This window comes from Bactrocera dorsalis, chromosome 1, assembly GCF_023373825.1.
Source record: "Bactrocera dorsalis isolate Fly_Bdor chromosome 1, ASM2337382v1, whole genome shotgun sequence".
NCBI lineage: Eukaryota > Metazoa > Arthropoda > Insecta > Diptera > Tephritidae > Bactrocera > Bactrocera dorsalis.
The window spans coordinates 86,975,606-86,982,006 of NC_064303.1; positions in this window are offsets into that span (position 1 = coordinate 86,975,606).

The following is a 6,401-nucleotide window of genomic DNA, read 5'->3' on the forward strand; positions in this document are numbered from 1 at the left end:
TGGCTTGACGTTGTCCTAAAATCTCTACTGATCCATATTTGATTTTTGTATGTTTTCCATTTGCCTTACAACATATTTGTTGTCCATAATTGACCACCATACCTATATACCGTATTTTCTAATTCTTATAACTGCTGTGTAGCACCATTTTATTCATTGTTAAAATCGAGGGAAGGTGTACCTCTCTACCGCTTTGGACAAATTAGTATATTGCTGAAGCTCCCAATCAATTTCCCGAGGGGTTCAGAGGTGTCCAAAGCTTCTTTTACTTAAAGAGATTTTTCAATCTCTGTATCCCTGAGCTTAGTGTTTTCCTTATAGAAAACTCATTCTGCGAAGCTGCCAGTTTTCTGAGGTTAATTTGTTTCTTATTTGTGTTCTTAGTACTAATCCTCCAACGTTTTTAAGATAGAATGGGGAATGGGGAACGGGGAAAACGATTTGAAGTTCTTTGAACTTGTATGAAAGCTTTTATCCGCCTTTGGTAAATTTTACTTTGACTTTCCTCCATAACGAGAGAACATAGTTTAATTACAAGAAGATGTTTATATCATTAACAGGCTATATTAAGTTTCCAACGATGTTTGTGGCATCCACAAAGAAACCCTTTTGTATATAGCTAAGTAGACCCTCAGTTTTTCGAAATAAGGATCTCAAATTTTGCATGCGCCCTTTTCTTAGAAAGCTGGTTCTTTTCTTTTGTCGAATCACTATAGATTATAGCTGTCATACAGACTGACCGATCAAACCCAAGTCTTTGTACGGAAAACTCTTTTATTTCGCAAAGTAACTTTATGAAATTTGGTAGGGATAAGCTGCGATATAATCTCTGAACAAATTGTTTAGAAGCGTACAACTGCCATATAAACTGACAGTTCAAAATCAGGATAAAGATCTCTTTACACCCTATGCTATAAAAATGCGTCTGTGAAGAGCATTTTAGCTTCTGTGCAGTCCAAGCTAAGGGTTTTTCTTATTCATATCCGGAAGGTTTTGATTTCATAAAGGCTTGACATTAGTAATACAAATGTGGTCTATATCTTGGGCTTAGCTATATCACCTGGTCTAATTAATGTAAGCTTTGTAGATCAACTTCAAACGGATGTTTTTTGGCTACCGATAGGATACTTGTTCAAAAGCTCACGACTTTCAGCTGCTTGAGCTATATGTAAAAGGATCATTTCTTGCCACTCGCAACTGGTTGAGTTAAATGTTGAAAAAATATTTCGACTGCTATGGATTTGCGTCTGCATGCGCGTTTATAAGAACCTCCACACCTATTTGACCCTTTAGCCTGCGAATCCATATACCCAACATGAGTTGCTTTAATTGATTGTGTCACCGACATGTCAACACCTAAGTACTTCACTTCATTGCCTCTGGCAGCTACTTTCAATCTCAATTGCAAACAACCTGAGGTGCAAGACGCTGTCTAAACGTCCAATGCATTTAGACATCAAGCATTTTCTATATTTTGCAACAAAAGTAAACGCCAAAGAGCTTTCAATTACTTGCCGCCTAATAGCGGCTGCAATATTGTAAAGCCACTTTGTATGACAACCGTATGTGTGGACGCAGAAATGCGAAAAATAGCAGGAATAAATGAGCGAATGCTGCGCGTCTACATGCCACAACACTTTGTTGCAACATCAAGAGCCGCCATACAGACCGCAAGTATGCGCGCCACATCGCTCCAACTGCAACTCAATTTGCTTTAATTTTACAGACATGTTTTGTGATATTAATAAAGGGCTTGTCCGTGTTTACTTACGACCGAAGGCTAGAAGAACCTTTCAATGCCACAGACGGTGGCATGCCGCATTTACAGCTAAAAACAGCCAACACACATAAATGAATATCGAGCCAATTGCAGGGCCATGCACACCGCACAGACACACACGCAGGTACATGCCAACAGCGGTGGTAGCGGACAGACAGACAAGGCAAAAGAGTGCAAAATGAATTGGCGGACAGATGGTAAACGGCAAATACTGCAAGCAACAGTCGAAGAGTCGCCGCAAGCAGCAGCAACCGCATGCTGTCGTCGGCCTCTACATTTCTGATGTCCTGTTTGAATTTCTAATCGCTGAAACCTTCCACCCTATTGACGGCCGCAGGCGTTTTGTAGGGCTAGGCTACTTACCACAAATTGTGGCGACGCATCTAAATCGGACGCGCGTAGGGCGAAACGTACTACCTAATTTAGTGCAACATGTTGTTAGCTGAAAATTTTTTCAACCCGAAAAACAAGCTCACTCACTCCAGGCCAAATCGCATGGAGCGGCTAGTTAGCGCTTAGTCAGCGGGCTGTGGCAACGCAATCAACAGCGTTGCGGTGAAACAGACAGCACACCGCATGGGCTGCCATGTAGATTGTAGGGCCTAAACGCTGAAATGTTTACTGCAGAAGCAGGATGTTGAGGGGCGCAAGGCGAATTATAAGGGCTAGGCTACAAACGGCAACCTGCCTTTGCTTGCTTCATTGCTACATCACGCTTGCCGCCAATTGCTGTACCGAGCGGCAGTGAGGCAGTATCGTTTCCTTCTGCCGTTTTGTCGAATGCCAAGTAATTCTTGTACGACTCTGCCAACGGTCGATGCATGGCAAATGCAAAAATATACCCAACGATCCAAATAAAGCGAGCCAATCACACTGCAGTTCATTGCAAAGTTAAGATATCGGCGTTACATTCAGACATCGCATGAGAGAGCTTACAGAACTCTGCTCTAATATGTGCTTGACTCGAACCAACTCATCTAAGACCGTTTTCTTATCGTCCGAGCTCGTCGGCAGAGTTCGGTTCCTGTAACAGGTTTAGATATCGGCGAGTTCGCTTATCCTACATAGCTGATTCCTTCAGGCATCCCGTGATTCTAGTAAAACTATACCTATCCTAGTCTAATATATGCTTGCCACAAACAAACACATCTAAGACCAGTTCCCTATCGTCGGATCGACGAAACATTTCGGTTCCTGAAACAGGTATTCGATAGTCCTATAATCTAATACTATTTTAAGATTTACGACTTAATTCATGTAAGCTTGTCTATCGAGCAAACGAGATTTTCATCGTTCTACATTTCACTTTCATTAGTTAACAAATCCGTACAATCGAAATCCTTAGGTCTGTCTAGATCACCGCGCAAAACGCGCGTTGGGTATACGCTTAAGGTAGCTACATATGTGAGTTAATGAACTCTTGCTTCATGCGCAAGAACTCCCTTTGTAGTGATTTTACATTCGCGTGTGTGGAATATTAAGGGCTTTAGGCAGCTTGCTTGGCGGTTCACCTTGGCACAACATAATGACTGACACACCGACGTTGCAACCCAATGTTGCGTGCCGCGTGCTGTGGCATGCTGCTGGCCTGGTATAAAATGTTCCGTTAAAATCTGTGCACACTGATGATGTCATCACAACGCTGCTTTTATTGCCACTAAACCGGCCCAGTACCACAATTGCAGCCAGTAAAATTGTTGCACGCGGCACGGCATGCCACCAAATGCGCACCAAACAACTGGCGTTGCAATGTGCTGATGTTGCGCGTACATTGTTTGGTGCTACGAATACTCGTGTTCATTGTACAGTCATTAAATGTTGCATGCAACATTTTCATAACATCCCATATAATAGGCGCGCCTAGCCGCACAGGCAGCTGTTGCTTAGGGAGCTGAACGGCGGCCTTGGTTGGATTCTTTGCGGTAGAATTAGAACCGCTGCGAGTGCTGCAAGTAACTGGTCGCAGTGGCAGCAACACTTTGTTGCACAAAACATTAGAAAGTGCATGTAAGTTGATAGATGTTCGCGTACTTACTTACTTTGTGTAAGTGTATACATATGTGTGTGTGTGTTATATGGAAGATAATGACAATTTGTTGCAGTTGCTTTTAGCTGTTGCAATGTTATATGTGGCATGTCGGCAAAGCAATTGGCGTTGGAATGCGAAGCATGCTTAATTTTTTTTCTGTTTCGTTGACATGACATCTGTCAAACATATTCAATAAGCTTTTGGTCTCCATTTGAAGTAAAGCGTTGCAGAGTTCCATCGATTGCTTGTCAAGGCATATAGTGGTTCAGAGGTAATGATTTTGATTTGAGAAACGAAGAACGGGGAAGACCACCAAAAAAGTTTGAAGACGTCGAACTGCAAGCATTATTGGATGAAGATAATACTTTGAGTCAAAAGCAAATGGCAGACATGTTAAATGTTGCACAACATATAATCAGACCCTTTGAAAGTTATGGGAAAGATTCAAAAGCATGGAAAATGGTTGCCACATGAATTGAATAAAATACAAATGGAAACCCGAAAAAACGCTTGTGAAAAGTGTGCTTTAAAGACACGAAAGAAAATCAATTTCGCATCGAATTGTCACTAGCGATGAAAACTTGATTCATTTTAAGAATCCTAAACGACGAAAATCATGGGTTCATCTGATACAACCTTCAACATCAACTACAAAAACAGATCGACTCGGTAAGAAGGCAATGCTCTGTGTTTGATGGAAGCAGAAGGCTGTGGTATATATCATAAGCTTCCAAAACCTACAGATACTATTAATACTAATCCCTGCAAACAACAAATGATCAATTTGAACCATGCTTTGAACGAAAAACAACCAGAATTGACCATAAGACACGGCAAAGTACGAGCTGCCCCAACACTCGCCGTATTCATCAGACTTTGCCCCTTCTGATTACCATTTTTTCATCGATGGGACACGCATTGGCTGAACAGCACTTGGACTCTTACGCAGAAGTCGAAATTGAGTATCTGACTGGTTTGCTTCAAAAGACGAACATTTCTATTGGCATGGTATCCACAAATTGCCAGAAAGGTGGTAAAAATGTTTAAAATGCAATGCTTAATACTTTGAATATTGTTTTACTTTCCCATTCAAAATTAATATTTCATTCCGGTGCACCTGGTACCCAGTACCTTGGTAACACCAGATAATTGCAACACGTTTTTTTTTCTTCCACGTTCCCTGCTATAACCGTTTGCTAGCTTGCCTCTATTTGATAACGCCAGATTGTACCGTTTGCTGGTTCGATACAACATTATCCGATGTTCCTTCAACCAAAGACAGTTTATGGCATATAGACTCAAGCAGCTGACTCGAATAGAAATCAGTATAAGATAACCTTTAGATCTTATTCGCTATCAAGAAGTATACTTATATTTGGTATTTGTAAATGTATGAAAGAACTGTTGTTAACAACTAAGGTTTTATTTGGGGTTAATATTGTATACCTTGTCATGCTTCTAAGAAAAAACTGCAATCGTAGGGTTATACTCAATTTCTACTATTGCCTCCTCGCCGCGCACCATGGAAATGTGAGCAACCCTTGTGTAAGATACGGTAACCAAAGCGGTAACCGTCGGTCTTAAAGGAGCGCGAAATCAGTGTGGGATTCATGGTGGGAGAAAGATTCAGTCCTCGAGTCCTAACATCTTTGGTATAACAGTTGAAAAATTCAGCCTCCATCGAGAAGCTACAATCATAACCGACAGCTATACGGTTTTCTACTCTATTTGAACTCTTGCTCTCTGAGAGCACTCATCAGCAACTCAGTATAAAGGAACTGTGGGATGGGATAATGCTCGAATATACTACGAAAATCTGCGGCAACTAACGAAAGGTTTCAAGACCGGAGCATACTTTTGTAGGACCCAAAGTGATTATCTAATGGCTGATTTTCAGAGTATACTGAAGTTATGAAGGGAACACCTTTACAGCCTGCTGAACGGCAGCGGAAGTGTCACATCTGGAGATGGTAAACCCGTTTCCCCAACCGATGAGGATGGAATAGATGATCCATTGCCCGACTATGACACAAATAGCCATCATATACGCGAATTGGCTCAAACGTATAACATACATATAGTCACCTGAAATGCAAATTAACGTAACAACATTTTCGGAAATTTACAGTGGCATGAACGAAACACGAAATAAAATGGAATATGAGTGAAAAAAAATTTTAATATTGGTTAAAACTGGTTTATATCTGAGGGCAGAACCTGGAAATGTTGAACCTATGCAATATTATGTACGTAATTTGAAGTAGTGAAGCGTAATCAATAAGACACTCAATTTCGAATTTTTTGATGATACGTTATTTTGCATTTCAGGTGACGATATGTAGGTTAGGCAGCTAATCCCTCAGACGATAAAACTCCTGGAACTGAATAACAGTTATCAGCAAAATGAATTGATTCTATCACTAATTTATTTAGGTGTTTCGGTCGCTTCAAGCACTGGTATCCTAAAGAATGAGTGCCTCTCATGAACTACGGCAACCCATCTAGCATCCCTGAGGACCAAATTTGGTCTATGCGTGGTTCCCAGATTACCAGACTAACCTAAGCCAACTTTACAATTTACTGCTATGACCT